General features: G+C 44.3%; 28 non-coding genes across 28 annotated transcripts; 9 read left to right on the top strand and 19 right to left on the bottom strand.

The window, feature by feature from the left end:
• The first annotated feature begins 386 nt into the window (after nt 1-386).
• On the top strand, nt 387-527 carry LOC143006426 (U4 spliceosomal RNA). The gene has a single exon (XR_012964266.1). It is a non-coding gene; the product is annotated as a U4 spliceosomal RNA (small nuclear RNA).
• Nucleotides 528-1609: 1082 nt separating this feature from the next.
• trnal-cag (transfer RNA leucine (anticodon CAG)) lies at nt 1610-1691 on the bottom strand. Its single transcript has one exon. It is a non-coding gene; the product is annotated as a tRNA-Leu (tRNA).
• An 805-nt stretch (nt 1692-2496) lies between these two features.
• On the top strand, nt 2497-2637 carry LOC143006468 (U4 spliceosomal RNA). Its single transcript, XR_012964304.1, has one exon. It is a non-coding gene; the product is annotated as a U4 spliceosomal RNA (small nuclear RNA).
• A 674-nt stretch (nt 2638-3311) lies between these two features.
• On the bottom strand, nt 3312-3383 carry trnam-cau (transfer RNA methionine (anticodon CAU)). The gene has a single exon. It is a non-coding gene; the product is annotated as a tRNA-Met (tRNA).
• Nucleotides 3384-3720: 337 nt separating this feature from the next.
• Nucleotides 3721-3802, bottom strand: trnal-cag (transfer RNA leucine (anticodon CAG)). Its single transcript has one exon. It is a non-coding gene; the product is annotated as a tRNA-Leu (tRNA).
• Nucleotides 3803-4607: 805 nt separating this feature from the next.
• LOC143006485 (U4 spliceosomal RNA) lies at nt 4608-4748 on the top strand. The gene has a single exon (XR_012964319.1). It is a non-coding gene; the product is annotated as a U4 spliceosomal RNA (small nuclear RNA).
• Nucleotides 4749-5422: 674 nt separating this feature from the next.
• trnam-cau (transfer RNA methionine (anticodon CAU)) lies at nt 5423-5494 on the bottom strand. Its single transcript has one exon. It is a non-coding gene; the product is annotated as a tRNA-Met (tRNA).
• Nucleotides 5495-5830: 336 nt separating this feature from the next.
• trnal-cag (transfer RNA leucine (anticodon CAG)) lies at nt 5831-5912 on the bottom strand. The gene has a single exon. It is a non-coding gene; the product is annotated as a tRNA-Leu (tRNA).
• An 805-nt stretch (nt 5913-6717) lies between these two features.
• Nucleotides 6718-6858, top strand: LOC143006466 (U4 spliceosomal RNA). Its single transcript, XR_012964302.1, has one exon. It is a non-coding gene; the product is annotated as a U4 spliceosomal RNA (small nuclear RNA).
• Nucleotides 6859-7532: 674 nt separating this feature from the next.
• Nucleotides 7533-7604, bottom strand: trnam-cau (transfer RNA methionine (anticodon CAU)). The gene has a single exon. It is a non-coding gene; the product is annotated as a tRNA-Met (tRNA).
• A 337-nt stretch (nt 7605-7941) lies between these two features.
• trnal-cag (transfer RNA leucine (anticodon CAG)) lies at nt 7942-8023 on the bottom strand. Its single transcript has one exon. It is a non-coding gene; the product is annotated as a tRNA-Leu (tRNA).
• An 805-nt stretch (nt 8024-8828) lies between these two features.
• Nucleotides 8829-8969, top strand: LOC143006483 (U4 spliceosomal RNA). Its single transcript, XR_012964318.1, has one exon. It is a non-coding gene; the product is annotated as a U4 spliceosomal RNA (small nuclear RNA).
• Nucleotides 8970-9643: 674 nt separating this feature from the next.
• Nucleotides 9644-9715, bottom strand: trnam-cau (transfer RNA methionine (anticodon CAU)). Its single transcript has one exon. It is a non-coding gene; the product is annotated as a tRNA-Met (tRNA).
• Nucleotides 9716-10051: 336 nt separating this feature from the next.
• Nucleotides 10052-10133, bottom strand: trnal-cag (transfer RNA leucine (anticodon CAG)). The gene has a single exon. It is a non-coding gene; the product is annotated as a tRNA-Leu (tRNA).
• Nucleotides 10134-10938: 805 nt separating this feature from the next.
• Nucleotides 10939-11079, top strand: LOC143006482 (U4 spliceosomal RNA). The gene has a single exon (XR_012964317.1). It is a non-coding gene; the product is annotated as a U4 spliceosomal RNA (small nuclear RNA).
• Nucleotides 11080-11753: 674 nt separating this feature from the next.
• Nucleotides 11754-11825, bottom strand: trnam-cau (transfer RNA methionine (anticodon CAU)). The gene has a single exon. It is a non-coding gene; the product is annotated as a tRNA-Met (tRNA).
• Nucleotides 11826-12401: 576 nt separating this feature from the next.
• trnam-cau (transfer RNA methionine (anticodon CAU)) lies at nt 12402-12473 on the bottom strand. Its single transcript has one exon. It is a non-coding gene; the product is annotated as a tRNA-Met (tRNA).
• Nucleotides 12474-12809: 336 nt separating this feature from the next.
• trnal-cag (transfer RNA leucine (anticodon CAG)) lies at nt 12810-12891 on the bottom strand. Its single transcript has one exon. It is a non-coding gene; the product is annotated as a tRNA-Leu (tRNA).
• An 805-nt stretch (nt 12892-13696) lies between these two features.
• Nucleotides 13697-13837, top strand: LOC143006433 (U4 spliceosomal RNA). Its single transcript, XR_012964272.1, has one exon. It is a non-coding gene; the product is annotated as a U4 spliceosomal RNA (small nuclear RNA).
• Nucleotides 13838-14511: 674 nt separating this feature from the next.
• On the bottom strand, nt 14512-14583 carry trnam-cau (transfer RNA methionine (anticodon CAU)). The gene has a single exon. It is a non-coding gene; the product is annotated as a tRNA-Met (tRNA).
• A 576-nt stretch (nt 14584-15159) lies between these two features.
• Nucleotides 15160-15231, bottom strand: trnam-cau (transfer RNA methionine (anticodon CAU)). The gene has a single exon. It is a non-coding gene; the product is annotated as a tRNA-Met (tRNA).
• Nucleotides 15232-15567: 336 nt separating this feature from the next.
• trnal-cag (transfer RNA leucine (anticodon CAG)) lies at nt 15568-15649 on the bottom strand. Its single transcript has one exon. It is a non-coding gene; the product is annotated as a tRNA-Leu (tRNA).
• Nucleotides 15650-16454: 805 nt separating this feature from the next.
• On the top strand, nt 16455-16595 carry LOC143006465 (U4 spliceosomal RNA). The gene has a single exon (XR_012964301.1). It is a non-coding gene; the product is annotated as a U4 spliceosomal RNA (small nuclear RNA).
• A 674-nt stretch (nt 16596-17269) lies between these two features.
• trnam-cau (transfer RNA methionine (anticodon CAU)) lies at nt 17270-17341 on the bottom strand. The gene has a single exon. It is a non-coding gene; the product is annotated as a tRNA-Met (tRNA).
• Nucleotides 17342-17678: 337 nt separating this feature from the next.
• Nucleotides 17679-17760, bottom strand: trnal-cag (transfer RNA leucine (anticodon CAG)). Its single transcript has one exon. It is a non-coding gene; the product is annotated as a tRNA-Leu (tRNA).
• An 805-nt stretch (nt 17761-18565) lies between these two features.
• On the top strand, nt 18566-18706 carry LOC143006424 (U4 spliceosomal RNA). The gene has a single exon (XR_012964264.1). It is a non-coding gene; the product is annotated as a U4 spliceosomal RNA (small nuclear RNA).
• A 674-nt stretch (nt 18707-19380) lies between these two features.
• On the bottom strand, nt 19381-19452 carry trnam-cau (transfer RNA methionine (anticodon CAU)). The gene has a single exon. It is a non-coding gene; the product is annotated as a tRNA-Met (tRNA).
• Nucleotides 19453-19789: 337 nt separating this feature from the next.
• Nucleotides 19790-19871, bottom strand: trnal-cag (transfer RNA leucine (anticodon CAG)). Its single transcript has one exon. It is a non-coding gene; the product is annotated as a tRNA-Leu (tRNA).
• Between the last annotated feature and the right edge of the window lie 399 nt (nt 19872-20270).

Here is a 20270-nt window from a genome sequence, read left to right as displayed (position 1 = left end):
ATAAAACTGATAGTTGATTCAACACACTTTGTTGGAGATTGTTTGTGTTCTGGTAAGGTTTCGACCAATACACTGCACAGGGTGTTCGGGAGTTGGACTCTGTCTCGGCATGCATTGCTCGAGAGCCAGGTAAAAGCTTGGACAGGTCACCATTGTATCACAGGGTCTTTATCGGTTTAATATTTAAATTTTAGACCACTCTTTATTTAGTGGTGATGTATTCTTATACATTTGAGTTTCATGTATGTGGCCTGTATGCTTCATATCGGTATGAATTATATACTGTATATACGGTGTATTACTTACGGCAGAGATGTATTTGTGTTAAACCCTGACATACAGTATGTGGAGCTGACACACTGCCGTCTTCTCTCAGCTGTGTCGTCAGCCTTGCGCAGTGGCAGTATCGTAGCCCATGAGGTCTATCCGAGGCGCGATAATTGCTAGTTGAAAACTTTACCCAATACCCCGCCATGACGACTTGCAATATAGTCGGCTACGGCAATTTTTGATAGTCTCAAAGGAAACTGACACAATGTGCATATTAAAAGAGTAGGACTCTTGATTAGCTTTGCAGGTGCAATGTGCCGACAAACCTCAAACGCTGTACATTTTTTGGCAAATAACTTGGATATGCCAGAAACAGTACACTGTTTGTTTGTGTCAGTTAGATCACATGTTTTCCCTCTCTACTCACACTATGTTAGAATTAGAGTGGTGAATTGCAAAGGATGGAAAGAAAAATCTAAATGTTCTCGTCCTCGGTGGAGGTATGGTGGAGGTTAGGCAACAATTGTGGGCATGTTGTTGTAACAAAAGGCCTTTTGTTCAAGAGTTACGGCATGATTGGTTGTGGTGGAATTTGAATAGTACACTGGAGGACCTGAAAAGCCCTTGAAAGGTCTGCAGTTTGATACTTGGCACAAACACATCAAATCTCATGGATGCTAAGAAGATGGACATGGCAGCGGTGGGATTTGAACCCACGCCTCCGTAGAGACTGGAACCTGAATCCAGCGCCTTGGACAGCTCGGCCCTCACCAATGCAAAGAGCAGACAGATGAGATGCAAACAATGATTAAAACTTTAACATGGAGGAGGATGGATGGAGTTTTGTTTGAAGAAAGGATCAGCCAAGCCAATGCAATGTGTATTAAAAAATGGACACCCGTGGTCCTCAGGCATTTAGGAAGGGTGCACTTAGCAGAGGATGGTTTCGATCCATCGACCTCTGGGTTATGGGCCCAGCACACTTCCGCTGCGCCACTCCGCTCCTTGGGTGATGTTCTGTGGACCGTCAGCAGCGTCGCACCTTCAAACCCTGACAGCATTGGAGGGGTGAAAAAGAATTCCTCCAAACTGAACGGCGTATCCTGGGTTCAATGTTGACAATGGTAAATACACAACAAGTGAAGCAGTGCATTCTTAGTCTGGCGACAATTGTGGGCGTGTCTTTGTAGCAAAAGGCCTTTTGTTCAAGAGTTACGGCATGATTGGTTGTGGTGGAATTTGAATAGTACACTGGAGGACCTGAAAAGCCCTTGAAAGGTCTGCAGTTTGATACTTGGCACAAACACATCAAATCTCATGGATGCTAAGAAGATGGACATGGCAGCGGTGGGATTTGAACCCACGCCTCCGTAGAGACTGGAACCTGAATCCAGCGCCTTGGACCGCTCGGCCACACTACCTTTCAGTTGAATGCTACACACGTGGTTCAATCAAATCCCTCACCAATACAAAAAGCAGCCAAATGAGATTAGATTGGATTAGATTCAACTTTATTGTCACTGCCTGTCACAAGTACAAGCAACGAATGCAACGAGATGCAAACAATTTTGAAAAATTTCAACGTGTTTGCGTCAGGTAGACCACATGTTTTCCCTCTTTACTGGCCTTAAGCCACACTATGTTAGAATTAGAATGCCGAATTGCAGAGGATGAAAAGAAAAGTCTAAATTTTCTCGGCCTTGGCGGAGGTACGCAATCTCATGGTTGAAATGAAGGGACCTTAAAATTCTCCAATGTCTATGTCAACACTGTGTTTAACCTTTGAAATTTCCAGAATGGAAATGGTTGCATGACGGTCAACATTATTTGCTTGTTTCCAATAAAACTGATAGTTGATTCAACACACTTTGTTGGAGATTGTTTGTGTTCTGGTAAGGTTTCGACCAATACACTGCACAGGGTGTTCGGGAGTTGGACTCTGTCTCGGCATGCATTGCTCGAGAGCCAGGTAAAAGCTTGGACAGGTCACCATTGTATCACAGGGTCTTTATCGGTTTAATATTTAAATTTTAGACCACTCTTTATTTAGTGGTGATGTATTCTTATACATTTGAGTTTCATGTATGTGGCCTGTATGCTTCATATCGGTATGAATTATATACTGTATATACGGTGTATTACTTACGGCAGAGATGTATTTGTGTTAAACCCTGACATACAGTATGTGGAGCTGACACACTGCCGTCTTCTCTCAGCTGTGTCGTCAGCCTTGTGCAGTGGCAGTATCGTAGCCCATGAGGTCTATCCGAGGCGCGATTATTGCTAGTTGAAAACTTTACCCAATACCCCGCCATGACGACTTGCAATATAGTCGGCTACGGCAATTTTTGATAGTCTCAAAGGAGACTGACACAATGTGCATATTAAAAGAGTAGGACTCTTGATTAGCTTTGCAGGTGCAATGTGCCGACAAACCTCAAACGCTGTACATTTTTTGGCAAATAACTTGGATATGCCAGAAACAGTACACTGTTTGTTTGTGTCAGTTAGATCACATGTTTTCCCTCTCTACCCACACTATGTTAGAATTAGAGTGGTGAATTGCAAAGGATGGAAAGAAAAATCTAAATGTTCTCGTCCTCGGTGGAGGTATGGTGGAGGTTAGGCAACAATTGTGGGCATGTTGTTGTAACAAAAGGCCTTTTGTTCAAGAGTTACGGCATGATTGGTTGTGGTGGAATTTGAATAGTACACTGGAGGACCTGAAAAGCCCTTGAAAGGTCTGCAGTTTGATACTTGGCACAAACACATCAAATCTCATGGATGCTAAGAAGATGGACATGGCAGCGGTGGGATTTGAACCCACGCCTCCGTAGAGACTGGAACCTGAATCCAGCGCCTTGGACAGCTCGGCCCTCACCAATGCAAAGAGCAGACAGATGAGATGCAAACAATGATTAAAACTTTAACATGGAGGAGGATGGATGGAGTTTTGTTTGAAGAAAGGATCAGCCAAGCCAATGCAATGTGTATTAAAAAATGGACACCCGTGGTCCTCAGGCATTTAGGAAGGGTGCACTTAGCAGAGGATGGTTTCGATCCATCGACCTCTGGGTTATGGGCCCAGCACGCTTCCGCTGCGCCACTCTGCTCCTTGGGTGATGTTCTGTGGACCGTCAGCAGCGTCGCACCTTCAAACCCTGACAGCATTGGAGGGGTGAAAAAGAATTCCTCCAAAACTGAACGGCGTATCCTGGCTTCAATGTTGACAATGGTAAATACACAACAAGTGAAGCAGTGCATTCTTAGTCTGGCGACAATTGTGGGCGTGTCTTTGTAACAAAAGGCCTTTTGTTCAAGAGTTACGGCATGATTGGTTGTGGTGGAATTTGAATAGTACACTGGAGGACCTGAAAAGCCCTTGGAAGGTCTGCAGTTTGATACTTGGCACAAACACATCAAATCTCATGGATGCTAAGAAGATGGACATGGCAGCGGTGGGATTTGAACCCACGCCTCCGTAGAGACTGGAACCTGAATCCAGCGCCTTGGACCGCTCGGCCACACTACCTTTCAGTTGAATGCTACACACGTGGTTCAATCAAATCCCTCACCAATACAAAAAGCAGCCAAATGAGATTAGATTAGATTAAATTCAACTTTATTGTCACTGCCTGTCACAAGTACAAGCAACGAATGCAACGAGATGCAAACAATTTTGAAAAATTTCAACGTGTTTGCGTCAGGTAGACCACATGTTTTCCCTCTTTACTGGCCTTAAGCCACACTATGTTAGAATTAGAATGCCGAATTGCAGAGGATGAAAAGAAAAGTCTAAATTTTCTCGGCCTTGGCGGAGGTACGCAATCTCATGGTTGAAATGAAGGGACCTTAAAATTCTCCAATGTCTATGTCAACACTGTGTTTAACCTTTGAAATTTCCAGAATGGAAATGGTTGCATGACGGTCAACATTATTTGCTTGTTTCCAATAAAACTGATAGTTGATTCAACACACTTTGTTGGAGATTGTTTGTGTTCTGGTAAGGTTTCGACCAATACACTGCACAGGGTGTTCGGGAGTTGGACTCTGTCTCGGCATGCATTGCTCGAGAGCCAGGTAAAAGCTTGGACAGGTCACCATTGTATCACAGGGTCTTTATCGGTTTAATATTTAAATTTTAGACCACTCTTTATTTAGTGGTGATGTATTCTTATACATTTGAGTTTCATGTATGTGGCCTGTATGCTTCATATCGGTATGAATTATATACTGTATATACGGTGTATTACTTACGGCAGAGATGTATTTGTGTTAAACCCTGACATACAGTATGTGGAGCTGACACACTGCCGTCTTCTCTCAGCTGTGTCGTCAGCCTTGCGCAGTGGCAGTATCGTAGCCCATGAGGTCTATCCGAGGCGCGATTATTGCTAGTTGAAAACTTTACCCAATACCCCGCCATGACGACTTGCAATATAGTCGGCTACGGCAATTTTTGATAGTCTCAAAGGAAACTGACACAATGTGCATATTAAAAGAGTAGGACTCTTGATTAGCTTTGCAGGTGCAATGTGCCGACAAACCTCAAACGCTGTACATTTTTTGGCAAATAACTTGGATATGCCAGAAACAGTACACTGTTTGTTTGTGTCAGTTAGATCACATGTTTTCCCTCTCTACTCACACTATGTTAGAATTAGAGTGGTGAATTGCAAAGGATGGAAAGAAAAATCTAAATGTTCTCGTCCTCGGTGGAGGTATGGTGGAGGTTAGGCAACAATTGTGGGCATGTTGTTGTAACAAAAGGCCTTTTGTTCAAGAGTTACGGCATGATTGGTTGTGGTGGAATTTGAATAGTACACTGGAGGACCTGAAAAGCCCTTGAAAGGTCTGCAGTTTGATACTTGGCACAAACACATCAAATCTCATGGATGCTAAGAAGATGGACATGGCAGCGGTGGGATTTGAACCCACGCCTCCGTAGAGACTGGAACCTGAATCCAGCGCCTTGGACAGCTCGGCCCTCACCAATGCAAAGAGCAGACAGATGAGATGCAAACAATGATTAAAACTTTAACATGGAGGAGGATGGATGGAGTTTTGTTTGAAGAAAGGATCAGCCAAGCCAATGCAATGTGTATTAAAAAATGGACACCCGTGGTCCTCAGGCATTTAGGAAGGGTGCACTTAGCAGAGGATGGTTTCGATCCATCGACCTCTGGGTTATGGGCCCAGCACGCTTCCGCTGCGCCACTCTGCTCCTTGGGTGATGTTCTGTGGACCGTCAGCAGCGTCGCACCTTCAAACCCTGACAGCATTGGAGGGGTGAAAAAGAATTCCTCCAAACTGAACGGCGTATCCTGGGTTCAATGTTGACAATGGTAAATACACAACAAGTGAAGCAGTGCATTCTTAGTCTGGCGACAATTGTGGGCGTGTCTTTGTAGCAAAAGGCCTTTTGTTCAAGAGTTACGGCATGATTGGTTGTGGTGGAATTTGAATAGTACACTGGAGGACCTGAAAAGCCCTTGAAAGGTCTGCAGTTTGATACTTGGCACAAACACATCAAATCTCATGGATGCTAAGAAGATGGACATGGCAGCGGTGGGATTTGAACCCACGCCTCCGTAGAGACTGGAACCTGAATCCAGCGCCTTGGACCGCTCGGCCACACTACCTTTCAGTTGAATGCTACACACGTGGTTCAATCAAATCCCTCACCAATACAAAAAGCAGCCAAATGAGATTAGATTGGATTAGATTCAACTTTATTGTCACTGCCTGTCACAAGTACAAGCAACGAATGCAACGAGATGCAAACAATTTTGAAAAATTTCAACGTGTTTGCGTCAGGTAGACCACATGTTTTCCCTCTTTACTGGCCTTAAGCCACACTATGTTAGAATTAGAATGCCGAATTGCAGAGGATGAAAAGAAAAGTCTAAATTTTCTCGGCCTTGGCGGAGGTACGCAATCTCATGGTTGAAATGAAGGGACCTTAAAATTCTCCAATGTCTATGTCAACACTGTGTTTAACCTTTGAAATTTCCAGAATGGAAATGGTTGCATGACGGTCAACATTATTTGCTTGTTTCCAATAAAACTGATAGTTGATTCAACACACTTTGTTGGAGATTGTTTGTGTTCTGGTAAGGTTTCGACCAATACACTGCACAGGGTGTTCGGGAGTTGGACTCTGTCTCGGCATGCATTGCTCGAGAGCCAGGTAAAAGCTTGGACAGGTCACCATTGTATCACAGGGTCTTTATCGGTTTAATATTTAAATTTTAGACCACTCTTTATTTAGTGGTGATGTATTCTTATACATTTGAGTTTCATGTATGTGGCCTGTATGCTTCATATCGGTATGAATTATATACTGTATATACGGTGTATTACTTACGGCAGAGATGTATTTGTGTTAAACCCTGACATACAGTATGTGGAGCTGACACACTGCCGTCTTCTCTCAGCTGTGTCGTCAGCCTTGCGCAGTGGCAGTATCGTAGCCCATGAGGTCTATCCGAGGCGCGATTATTGCTAGTTGAAAACTTTACCCAATACCCCGCCATGACGACTTGCAATATAGTCGGCTACGGCAATTTTTGATAGTCTCAAAGGAGACTGACACAATGTGCATATTAAAAGAGTAGGACTCTTGATTAGCTTTGCAGGTGCAATGTGCCGACAAACCTCAAACGCTGTACATTTTTTGGCAAATAACTTGGATATGCCAGAAACAGTACACTGTTTGTTTGTGTCAGTTAGATCACATGTTTTCCCTCTCTACCCACACTATGTTAGAATTAGAGTGGTGAATTGCAAAGGATGGAAAGAAAAATCTAAATGTTCTCGTCCTCGGTGGAGGTATGGTGGAGGTTAGGCAACAATTGTGGGCATGTTGTTGTAACAAAAGGCCTTTTGTTCAAGAGTTACGGCATGATTGGTTGTGGTGGAATTTGAATAGTACACTGGAGGACCTGAAAAGCCCTTGAAAGGTCTGCAGTTTGATACTTGGCACAAACACATCAAATCTCATGGATGCTAAGAAGATGGACATGGCAGCGGTGGGATTTGAACCCACGCCTCCGTAGAGACTGGAACCTGAATCCAGCGCCTTGGACAGCTCGGCCCTCACCAATGCAAAGAGCAGACAGATGAGATGCAAACAATGATTAAAACTTTAACATGGAGGAGGATGGATGGAGTTTTGTTTGAAGAAAGGATCAGCCAAGCCAATGCAATGTGTATTAAAAAATGGACACCCGTGGTCCTCAGGCATTTAGGAAGGGTGCACTTAGCAGAGGATGGTTTCGATCCATCGACCTCTGGGTTATGGGCCCAGCACGCTTCCGCTGCGCCACTCTGCTCCTTGGGTGATGTTCTGTGGACCGTCAGCAGCGTCGCACCTTCAAACCCTGACAGCATTGGAGGGGTGAAAAAGAATTCCTCCAAAACTGAACGGCGTATCCTGGCTTCAATGTTGACAATGGTAAATACACAACAAGTGAAGCAGTGCATTCTTAGTCTGGCGACAATTGTGGGCGTGTCTTTGTAACAAAAGGCCTTTTGTTCAAGAGTTACGGCATGATTGGTTGTGGTGGAATTTGAATAGTACACTGGAGGACCTGAAAAGCCCTTGGAAGGTCTGCAGTTTGATACTTGGCACAAACACATCAAATCTCATGGATGCTAAGAAGATGGACATGGCAGCGGTGGGATTTGAACCCACGCCTCCGTAGAGACTGGAACCTGAATCCAGCGCCTTGGACCGCTCGGCCACACTACCTTTCAGTTGAATGCTACACACGTGGTTCAATCAAATCCCTCACCAATACAAAAAGCAGCCAAATGAGATTAGATTAGATTAAATTCAACTTTATTGTCACTGCCTGTCACAAGTACAAGCAACGAATGCAACGAGATGCAAACAATTTTGAAAAATTTCAACGTGTTTGCGTCAGGTAGACCACATGTTTTCCCTCTTTACTGGCCTTAAGCCACACTATGTTAGAATTAGAATGCCGAATTGCAGAGGATGAAAAGAAAAGTCTAAATTTTCTCGGCCTTGGCGGAGGTACGCAATCTCATGGTTGAAATGAAGGGACCTTAAAATTCTCCAATGTCTATGTCAACACTGTGTTTAACCTTTGAAATTTCCAGAATGGAAATGGTTGCATGACGGTCAACATTATTTGCTTGTTTCCAATAAAACTGATAGTTGATTCAACACACTTTGTTGGAGATTGTTTGTGTTCTGGTAAGGTTTCGACCAATACACTGCACAGGGTGTTCGGGAGTTGGACTCTGTCTCGGCATGCATTGCTCGAGAGCCAGGTAAAAGCTTGGACAGGTCACCATTGTATCACAGGGTCTTTATCGGTTTAATATTTAAATTTTAGACCACTCTTTATTTAGTGGTGATGTATTCTTATACATTTGAGTTTCATGTATGTGGCCTGTATGCTTCATATCGGTATGAATTATATACTGTATATACGGTGTATTACTTACGGCAGAGATGTATTTGTGTTAAACCCTGACATACAGTATGTGGAGCTGACACACTGCCGTCTTCTCTCAGCTGTGTCGTCAGCCTTGCGCAGTGGCAGTATCGTAGCCCATGAGGTCTATCCGAGGCGCGATTATTACTAGTTGAAAACTTTACCCAATACCCCGCCATGACGACTTGCAATATAGTCGGCTACGGCAATTTTTGATAGTCTCAAAGGAGACTGACACAATGTGCATATTAAAAGAGTAGGACTCTTGATTAGCTTTGCAGGTGCAATGTGCCGACAAACCTCAAACGCTGTACATTTTTTGGCAAATAACTTGGATATGCCAGAAACAGTACACTGTTTGTTTGTGTCAGTTAGATCACATGTTTTCCCTCTCTACTCACACTATGTTAGAATTAGAGTGGTGAATTGCAAAGGATGGAAAGAAAAATCTAAATGTTCTCGTCCTCGGTGGAGGTATGGTGGAGGTTAGGCAACAATTGTGGGCATGTTGTTGTAACAAAAGGCCTTTTGTTCAAGAGTTACGGCATGATTGGTTGTGGTGGAATTTGAATAGTACACTGGAGGACCTGAAAAGCCCTTGAAAGGTCTGCAGTTTGATACTTGGCACAAACACATCAAATCTCATGGATGCTAAGAAGATGGACATGGCAGCGGTGGGATTTGAACCCACGCCTCCGTAGAGACTGGAACCTGAATCCAGCGCCTTGGCCAGCTCGGCCCTCACCAATGCAAAGAGCAGACAGATGAGATGCAAACAATGATTAAAACTTTAACATGGAGGAGGATGGATGGAGTTTTGTTTGAAGAAAGGATCAGCCAAGCCAATGCAATGTGTATTAAAAAATGGACACCCGTGGTCCTCAGGCATTTAGGAAGGGTGCACTTAGCAGAGGATGGTTTCGATCCATCGACCTCTGGGTTATGGGCCCAGCACGCTTCCGCTGCGCCACTCTGCTCCTTGGGTGCAGTTCTGTGGACCGTCAGCAGCGTCGCACCTTCAAACCCTGACAGCATTGGAGGGGTGAAAAAGAATTCCTCCAAACTGAACGGCGTATCCTGGGTTCAATGTTGACAATGGTAAATACACAACAAGTGAAGAAGTGCATTCTTAGTCTGGCGACAATTGTGGTCGTGTCTTTGTAACAAAAGGCCTTTTGTTCAAGAGTTATGGCATGATTGGTTGTGGTGGAATTTGAATAGTACACTGGAGGACCTGAAAAGCCCTTGGAAGGTCTGCAGTTTGATACTTGGCACAAACACATCAAATCTCATGGATGCTAAGAAGATGGACATGGCAGCGGTGGGATTTGAACCCACGCCTCCGTAGAGACTGGAACCTGAATCCAGCGCCTTGGACCGCTCGGCCACACTACCTTTCAGTTGAATGCTACACACGTGGTTCAATCAAATCCCTCACCAATACAAAAAGCAGCCAAATGAGATTAGATTAGATTAGATTCAACTTTATTGTCACTGCCTGTCACAAGTACAAGCAACGAATGCAACGAGATGCAAACAATTTTGAAAAATTTCAACGTGTTTGCGTCAGGTAGACCACATGTTTTCCCTCTTTACTGGCCTTAAGCCACACTATGTTAGAATTAGAATGCCGAATTGCAGAGGATGAAAAGAAAAGTCTAAATTTTCTCGGCCTTGGCGGAGGTACGCAATCTCATGGTTGAAATGAAGGGACCTTAAAATTCTCCAATGTCTATGTCAACACTGTGTTTAACCTTTGAAATTTCCAGAATGGAAATGGTTGCATGACGGTCAACATTATTTGCTTGTTTCCAATAAAACTGATAGTTGATTCAACACACTTTGTTGGAGATTGTTTGTGTTCTGGTAAGGTTTCGACCAATACACTGCACAGGGTGTTCGGGAGTTGGACTCTGTCTCGGCATGCATTGCTCGAGAGCCAGGTAAAAGCTTGGACAGGTCACCATTGTATCACAGGGTCTTTATCGGTTTAATATTTAAATTTTAGACCACTCTTTATTTAGTGGTGATGTATTCTTATACATTTGAGTTTCATGTATGTGGCCTGTATGCTTCATATCGGTATGAATTATATACTGTATATACGGTGTATTACTTACGGCAGAGATGTATTTGTGTTAAACCCTGACATACAGTATGTGGAGCTGACACACTGCCGTCTTCTCTCAGCTGTGTCGTCAGCCTTGCGCAGTGGCAGTATCGTAGCCCATGAGGTCTATCCGAGGCGCGACTATTGCTAGTTGAAAACTTTACCCAATACCCCGCCATGACGACTTGCAATATAGTCGGCTACGGCAATTTTTGATAGTCTCAAAGGAGACTGACACCATGTGCATATTAAAAGAGTAGGACTCTTGATTAGCTTTGCAGGTGCAATGTGCCGACAAACCTCAAACGCTGTACATTTTTTGGCAAATAACTTGGATATGCCAGAAACAGTACACTGTTTGTTTGTGTCAGTTAGATCACATGTTTTCCCTCTCTACTCACACTATGTTAGAATTAGAGTGGTGAATTGCAAAGGATGGAAAGAAAAATCTAAATGTTCTCGTCCTCGGTGGAGGTATGGTGGAGGTTAGGCAACAATTGTGGGCATGTTGTTGTAACAAAAGGCCTTTTGTTCAAGAGTTACGGCATGATTGGTTGTGGTGGAATTTGAATAGTACACTGGAGGACCTGAAAAGCCCTTGAAAGGTCTGCAGTTTGATACTTGGCACAAACACATCAAATCTCATGGATGCTAAGAAGATGGACATGGCAGCGGTGGGATTTGAACCCACGCCTCCGTAGAGACTGGAACCTGAATCCAGCGCCTTGGACAGCTCGGCCCTCACCAATGCAAAGAGCAGACAGATGAGATGCAAACAATGATTAAAACTTTAACATGGAGGAGGATGGATGGAGTTTTGTTTGAAGAAAGGATCAGCCAAGCCAATGCAATGTGTATTAAAAAATGGACACCCGTGGTCCTCAGGCATTTAGGAAGGGTGCACTTAGCAGAGGATGGTTTCGATCCATCGACCTCTGGGTTATGGGCCCAGCACGCTTCCGCTGCGCCACTCTGCTCCTTGGGTGATGTTCTGTGGACCGTCAGCAGCGTCGCACCTTCAAACCCTGACAGCATTGGAGGGGTGAAAAAGAATTCCTCCAAAACTGAACGGCGTATCCTGGGTTCAATGTTGACAATGGTAAATACACAACAAGTGAAGCAGTGCATTCTTAGTCTGGCGACAATTGTGGGCGTGTCTTTGTAACAAAAGGCCTTTTGTTCAAGAGTTACGGCATGATTGGTTGTGGTGGAATTTGAATAGTACACTGGAGGACCTGAAAAGCCCTTGAAAGGTCTGCAGTTTGATACTTGGCACAAACACATCAAATCTCATGGATGCTAAGAAGATGGACATGGCAGCGGTGGGATTTGAACCCACGCCTCCGTAGAGACTGGAACCTGAATCCAGCGCCTTGGACAGCTCGGCCCTCACCAATGCAAAGAGCAGACAGATGAGATGCAAACAATGATTAAAACTTTAACATGGAGGAGGATGGATGGAGTTTTGTTTGAAGAAAGGATCAGCCAAGCCAATGCAATGTGTATTAAAAAATGGACACCCGGGGTCCTCAGGCATTTAGGAAGGGTGCACTTAGCAGAGGATGGTTTCGATCCATCGACCTCTGGGTTATGGGCCCAGCACGCTTCCGCTGCGCCACTCTGCTCCTTGGGTGATGTTCTGTGGACCGTCAGCAGCGTCGCACCTTCAAACCCTGACAGCATTGGAGGGGTGAAAAAGAATTCCTCCAAACTGAACGGCGTATCCTGGGTTCAATGTTGACAATGGTAAATACACAACAAGTGAAGCAGTGCATTCTTAGTCTGGCGACAATTGTGGGCGTGTCTTTGTAGCAAAAGGCCTTTTGTTCAAGAGTTACGGCATGATTGGTTGTGGTGGAATTTGAATAGTACACTGGAGGACCTGAAAAGCCCTTGGAAGGTCTGCAGTTTGATACTTGGCACAAACACATCAAATCTCATGGATGCTAAGAAGATGGACATGGCAGCGGTGGGATTTGAACCCACGCCTCCGTAGAGACTGGAACCTGAATCCAGCGCCTTGGACCGCTCGGCCACACTACCTTTCAGTTGAATGCTACACACGTGGTTCAATCAAATCCCTCACCAATACAAAAAGCAGCCAAATGAGATTAGATTAGATTAAATTCAACTTTATTGTCACTGCCTGTCACAAGTACAAGCAACGAATGCAACGAGATGCAAACAATTTTGAAAAATTTCAACGTGTTTGCGTCAGGTAGACCACATGTTTTCCCTCTTTACTGGCCTTAAGCCACACTATGTTAGAATTAGAATGCCGAATTGCAGAGGATGAAAAGAAAAGTCTAAATTTTCTCGGCCTTGGCGGAGGTACGCAATCTCATGGTTGAAATGAAGGGACCTTAAAATTCTCCAATGTCTATGTCAACACTGTGTTTAACCTTTGAAATTTCCAGAATGGAAATGGTTGCATGACGGTCAACATTATTTGCTTGTTTCCAATAAAACTGATAGTTGATTCAACACACTTTGTTGGAGATTGTTTGTGTTCTGGTAAGGTTTCGACCAATACACTGCACAGGGTGTTCGGGAGTTGGACTCTGTCTCGGCATGCATTGCTCGAGAGCCAGGTAAAAGCTTGGACAGGTCACCATTGTATCACAGGGTCTTTATCGGTTTAATATTTAAATTTTAGACCACTCTTTATTTAGTGGTGATGTATTCTTATACATTTGAGTTTCATGTATGTGGCCTGTATGCTTCATATCGGTATGAATTATATACTGTATATACGGTGTATTACTTACGGCAGAGATGTATTTGTGTTAAACCCTGACATACAGTATGTGGAGCTGACACACTGCCGTCTTCTCTCAGCTGTGTCGTCAGCCTTGCGCAGTGGCAGTATCGTAGCCCATGAGGTCTATCGGAGGCGCGACTATTGCTAGTTGAAAACTTTACCCAATACCCCGCCATGACGACTTGCAATATAGTCGGCTACGGCAATTTTTGATAGTCTCAAAGGAGACTGACACAATGTGCATATTAAAAGAGTAGGACTCTTGATTAGCTTTGCAGGTGCAATGTGCCGACAAACCTCAAACGCTGTACATTTTTTGGCAAATAACTTGGATATGCCAGAAACAGTACACTGTTTGTTTGTGTCAGTTAGATCACATGTTTTCCCTCTCTACTCACACTATGTTAGAATTAGAGTGGTGAATTGCAAAGGATGGAAAGAAAAATCTAAATGTTCTCGTCCTCGGTGGAGGTATGGTGGAGGTTAGGCAACAATTGTGGGCATGTTGTTGTAACAAAAGGCCTTTTGTTCAAGAGTTACGGCATGATTGGTTGTGGTGGAATTTGAATAGTACACTGGAGGACCTGAAAAGCCCTTGAAAGGTCTGCAGTTTGATACTTGGCACAAACACATCAAATCTCATGGATGCTAAGAAGATGGACATGGCAGCGGTGGGATTTGAACCCACGCCTCCGTAGAGACTGGAACCTGAATCCAGCGCCTTGGACAGCTCGGCCCTCACCAATGCAAAGAGCAGACAGATGAGATGCAAACAATGATTAAAACTTTAACATGGAGGAGGATGGATGGAGTTTTGTTTGAAGAAAGGATCAGCCAAGCCAATGCAATGTGTATTAAAAAATGGACACCCGTGGTCCTCAGGCATTTAGGAAGGGTGCACTTAGCAGAGGATGGTTTCGATCCATCGACCTCTGGGTTATGGGCCCAGCACGCTTCCGCTGCGCCACTCTGCTCCTTGGGTGATGTTCTGTGGACCGTCAGCAGCGTCGCACCTTCAAACCCTGACAGCATTGGAGGGGTGAAAAAGAATTCCTCCAAAACTGAACGGCGTATCCTGGGTTCAATGTTGACAATGGTAAATACACAACAAGTGAAGCAGTGCATTCTTAGTCTGGCGACAATTGTGGGCGTGTCTTTGTAACAAAAGGCCTTTTGTTCAAGAGTTACGGCATGATTGGTTGTGGTGGAATTTGAATAGTACACTGGAGGACCTGAAAAGCCCTTGAAAGGTCTGCAGTTTGATACTTGGCACAAACACATCAAATCTCATGGATGCTAAGAAGATGGACATGGCAGCGGTGGGATTTGAACCCACGCCTCCGTAGAGACTGGAACCTGAATCCAGCGCCTTGGACAGCTCGGCCCTCACCAATGCAAAGAGCAGACAGATGAGATGCAAACAATGATTAAAACTTTAACATGGAGGAGGATGGATGGAGTTTTGTTTGAAGAAAGGATCAGCCAAGCCAATGCAATGTGTATTAAAAAATGGACACCCGGGGTCCTCAGGCATTTAGGAAGGGTGCACTTAGCAGAGGATGGTTTCGATCCATCGACCTCTGGGTTATGGGCCCAGCACGCTTCCGCTGCGCCACTCTGCTCCTTGGGTGATGTTCTGTGGACCGTCAGCAGCGTCGCACCTTCAAACCCTGACAGCATTGGAGGGGTGAAAAAGAATTCCTCCAAACTGAACGGCGTATCCTGGGTTCAATGTTGACAATGGTAAATACACAACAAGTGAAGCAGTGCATTCTTAGTCTGGCGACAATTGTGGGCGTGTCTTTGTAGCAAAAGGCCTTTTGTTCAAGAGTTACGGCATGATTGGTTGTGGTGGAATTTGAATAGTACACTGGAGGACCTGAAAAGCCCTTGGAAGGTCTGCAGTTTGATACTTGGCACAAACACATCAAATCTCATGGATGCTAAGAAGATGGACATGGCAGCGGTGGGATTTGAACCCACGCCTCCGTAGAGACTGGAACCTGAATCCAGCGCCTTGGACCGCTCGGCCACACTACCTTTCAGTTGAATGCTACACACGTGGTTCAATCAAATCCCTCACCAATACAAAAAGCAGCCAAATGAGATTAGATTGGATTAGATTCAACTTTATTGTCACTGCCTGTCACAAGTACAAGCAACGAATGCAACGAGATGCAAACAATTTTGAAAAATTTCAACGTGTTTGCGTCAGGTAGACCACATGTTTTCCCTCTTTACTGGCCTTAAGCCACACTATGTTAGAATTAGAATGCCGAATTGCAGAGGATGAAAAGAAAAGTCTAAATTTTCTCGGCCTTGGCGGAGGTACGCAATCTCATGGTTGAAATGAAGGGACCTTAAAATTCTCCAATGTCTATGTCAACACTGTGTTTAACCTTTGAAATTTCCAGAATGGAAATGGTTGCATGACGGTCAACATTATTTGCTTGTTTCCAATAAAACTGATAGTTGATTCAACACACTTTGTTGGAGATTGTTTGTGTTCTGGTAAGGTTTCGACCAATACACTGCACAGGGTGTTCGGGAGTTGGACTCTGTCTCGGCATGCATTGCTCGAGAGCCAGGTAAAAGCTTGGACAGGTCACCATTGTATCACAGGGTCTTTATCGGTTTAATATTTAAATTTTAGACCACTCTTTATTTAGTGGTGATGTATTCTTATACATTTGAGTTTCATGTATGTGGCCTGTATGCTTCATATCGGTATGAATTATATACTGTATATACGGTGTATTACTTACGGCAGAGATGTATTTGTGTTAAACCCTGACATACAGTATGTGGAGCTGACACACTGTTGTCTTCTCTCAGCTGTGTCGTCAGCCTTGCGCAGTGGCAGTATCGTAGCCCATGAGGTCTATCCGAGGCGCGATTATTGCTAGTTGAAAACTTTACCCAATACCCCGCCATGACGACTTGCAATATAGTCGGCTACGGCAATTTTTGATAGTCTCAAAGGAGACTGACACAATGTGCATATTAAAAGAGTAGGACTCTTGATTAGCTTTGCAGGTGCAATGTGCCGACAAACCTCAAACGCTGTACATTTTTTGGCAAATAACTTGGATATGCCAGAAACAGTACACTGTTTGTTTGTGTCAGTTAGATCACATGTTTTCCCTCTCTACTCACACTATGTTAGAATTAGAGTGGTGAATTGCAAAGGATGGAAAGAAAAATCTAAATGTTCTCGTCCTCGGTGGAGGTATGGTGGAGGTTAGGCAACAATTGTGGGCATGTTGTTGTAACAAAAGGCCTTTTGTTCAAGAGTTACGGCATGATTGGTTGTGGTGGAATTTGAATAGTACACTGGAGGACCTGAAAAGCCCTTGAAAGGTCTGCAGTTTGATACTTGGCACAAACACATCAAATCTCATGGATGCTAAGAAGATGGACATGGCAGCGGTGGGATTTGAACCCACGCCTCCGTAGAGACTGGAACCTGAATCCAGCGCCTTGGACAGCTCGGCCCTCACCAATGCAAAGAGCAGACAGATGAGATGCAAACAATGATTCAAACTTTAACATGGAGGAGGATGGATGGAGTTTTGTTTGAAGAAAGGATCAGCCAAGCCAATGCAATGTGTATTAAAAAATGGACACCCGTGGTCCTCAGGCATTTAGGAAGGGTGCACTTAGCAGAGGATGGTTTCGATCCATCGACCTCTGGGTTATGGGCCCAGCACGCTTCCGCTGCGCCACTCTGCTCCTTGGGGGAAGTTCTGTGGACCGTCAGCAGCGTCGCACCTTCAAACCCTGACAGCATTGGAGGGGTGAAAAAGAATTCCTCCAAAACTGAACGGCGTATCCTGGGTTCAATGTTGACAATGGTAAATACACAACAAGTGAAGCAGTGCATTCTTAGTCTGGCGACAATTGTGGGCGTGTCTTTGTAACAAAAGGCCTTTTGTTCAAGAGTTACGGCATGATTGGTTGTGGTGGAATTTGAATAGTACACTGGAGGACCTGAAAAGCCCTTGGAAGGTCTGCAGTTTGATACTTGGCACAAACACATCAAATCTCATGGATGCTAAGAAGATGGACATGGCAGCGGTGGGATTTGAACCCACGCCTCCGTAGAGACTGGAACCTGAATCCAGCGCCTTGGACCGCTCGGCCACACTACCTTTCAGTTGAATGCTACACACGTGGTTCAATCAAATCCCTCACCAATACAAAAAGCAGCCAAATGAGATTAGATTGGATTAGATTCAACTTTATTGTCACTGCCTGTCACAAGTACAAGCAACGAATGCAACGAGATGCAAACAATTTTGAAAAATTTCAACGTGTTTGCGTCAGGTAGACCACATGTTTTCCCTCTTTACTGGCCTTAAGCCACACTATGTTAGAATAAGAATGCCGAATTGCAGAGGATGAAAAGAAAAGTCTAAATTTTCTCGGCCTTGGCGGAGGTACGCAATCTCATGGTTGAAATGAAGGGACCTTAAAATTCTCCAATGTCTATGTCAACACTGTGTTTAACCTTTGAAATTTCCAGAATGGAAATGGTTGCATGACGGTCAACATTATTTGCTTGTTTCCAATAAAACTGATAGTTGATTCAACACACTTTGTTGGAGATTGTTTGTGTTCTGGTAAGGTTTCGACCAATACACTGCACAGGGTGTTCGGGAGTTGGACTCTGTCTCGGCATGCATTGCTCGAAAGCCAGGTAAAAGCTTGGACAGGTCACCATTGTATCACAGGGTCTTTATCGGTTTAATATTTAAATTTTAGACCACTCTTTATTTAGTGGTGATGTATTCTTATACATTTGAGTTTCATGTATGTGGCCTGTATGCTTCATATCGGTATGAATTATATACTGTATATACGGTGTATTACTTACGGCAGAGATGTATTTGTGTTAAACCCTGACATACAGTATGTGGAGCTGACACACTGTTGTCTTCTCTCAGCTGTGTCGTCAGCCTTGCGCAGTGGCAGTATCTTAGCCCATGAGGTCTATCCGAGGCGCGATTATTGCTAGTTGAAAACTTTACCCAATACCCCGCCATGACGACTTGCAATATAGTCGGCTACGGCAATTTTTGATAGTCTCAAAGGAGACTGACACAATGTGCATATTAAAAGAGTAGGACTCTTGATTAGCTTTGCAGGTGCAATGTGCCGACAAACCTCAAACGCTGTACATTTTTTGGCAAATAACTTGGATATGCCAGAAACAGTACACTGTTTGTTTGTGTCAGTTAGATCACATGTTTTCCCTCTCTACTCACACTATGTAAGAATTAGAGTGGTGAATTGCAAAGGATGGAAAGAAAAATCTAAATGTTCTCGTCCTCGGTGGAGGTATGGTGGAGGTTAGGCAACAATTGTGGGCATGTTGTTGTAACAAAAGGCCTTTTGTTCAAGAGTTACGGCATGATTGGTTGTGGTGGAATTTGAATAGTACACTGGAGGACCTGAAAAGCCCTTGAAAGGTCTGCAGTTTGATACTTGGCACAAACACATCAAATCTCATGGATGCTAAGAAGATGGACATGGCAGCGGTGGGATTTGAACCCACGCCTCCGTTGAGACTGGAACCTGAATCCAGCGCCTTGGACAGCTCGGCCCTCACCAATGCAAAGAGCAGACAGATGAGATGCAAACAATGATTAAAACTTTAACATGGAGGAGGATGGATGGAGTTTTGTTTGAAGAAAGGATCAGCCAAGCCAATGCAATGTGTATTAAAAAATGGACACCCGTGGTCCTCAGGCATTTAGGAAGGGTGCACTTAGCAGAGGATGGTTTCGATCCATCGACCTCTGGGTTATGGGCCCAGCACGCTTCCGCTGCGCCACTCTGCTCCTTGGGTGCAGTTCTGTGGACCGTCAGCAGCGTCGCACCTTCAAACCCTGACAGCGTTGGAGGGGTGAAAAAGAATTCCTCCAAAACTGAACGGCGTATCCTGGGTTCAATGTTGACAATGGTAAATACACAACAAGTGAAGCAGTGCATTCTTAGTCTGGCGACAATTGTGGGCGTGTCTTTGTAACAAAAGGCCTTTTGTTCAAGAGTTACGGCATGATTGGTTGTGGTGGAATTTGAATAGTACACTGGAGGACCTGAAAAGCCCTTGGAAGGTCTGCAGTTTGATACTTGGCACAAACACATCAAATCTCATGGATGCTAAGAAGATGGACATGGCAGCGGTGGGATTTGAACCCACGCCTCCGTAGAGACTGGAACCTGAATCCAGCGCCTTGGACCGCTCGGCCACACTACCTTTCAGTTGAATGCTACACACGTGGTTCAATCAAATCCCTCACCAATACAAAAAGCAGCCAAATGAGATTAGATTGGATTAGATTCAACTTTTTTGTCACTGCCTGTCACAAGTACAAGCAACGAATGCAACGAGATGCAAACAATTTTGAAAAATTTCAACGTGTTTGCGTCAGGTAGACCACATGTTTTCCCTCTTTACTGGCCTTAAGCCACACTATGTTAGAATTAGAATGCCGAATTGCAGAGGATGAAAAGAAAAGTCTAAATTTTCTCGGCCTTGGCGGAGGTACGCAATCTCATGGTTGAAATGAAGGGACCTTAAAATTCTCCAATGTCTATGTCAACACTGTGTTTAACCTTTGAAATTTCCAGAATGGAAATGGTTGCATGACGGTCA

The sequence above is a fragment of the Genypterus blacodes genome, unplaced genomic scaffold (genome assembly GCF_046128005.1).
Source record: "Genypterus blacodes isolate CSIRO-AG114 ecotype Tasmania unplaced genomic scaffold, CSIRO-AGI_Gbla_v1 ptg000073l_1, whole genome shotgun sequence".
Classification (NCBI taxonomy): domain Eukaryota; kingdom Metazoa; phylum Chordata; class Actinopteri; order Ophidiiformes; family Ophidiidae; genus Genypterus; species Genypterus blacodes.
The sequence above is the reverse complement of the archived record's forward strand: the minus strand, read 5'-3'. Positions and strand labels throughout refer to the sequence as shown.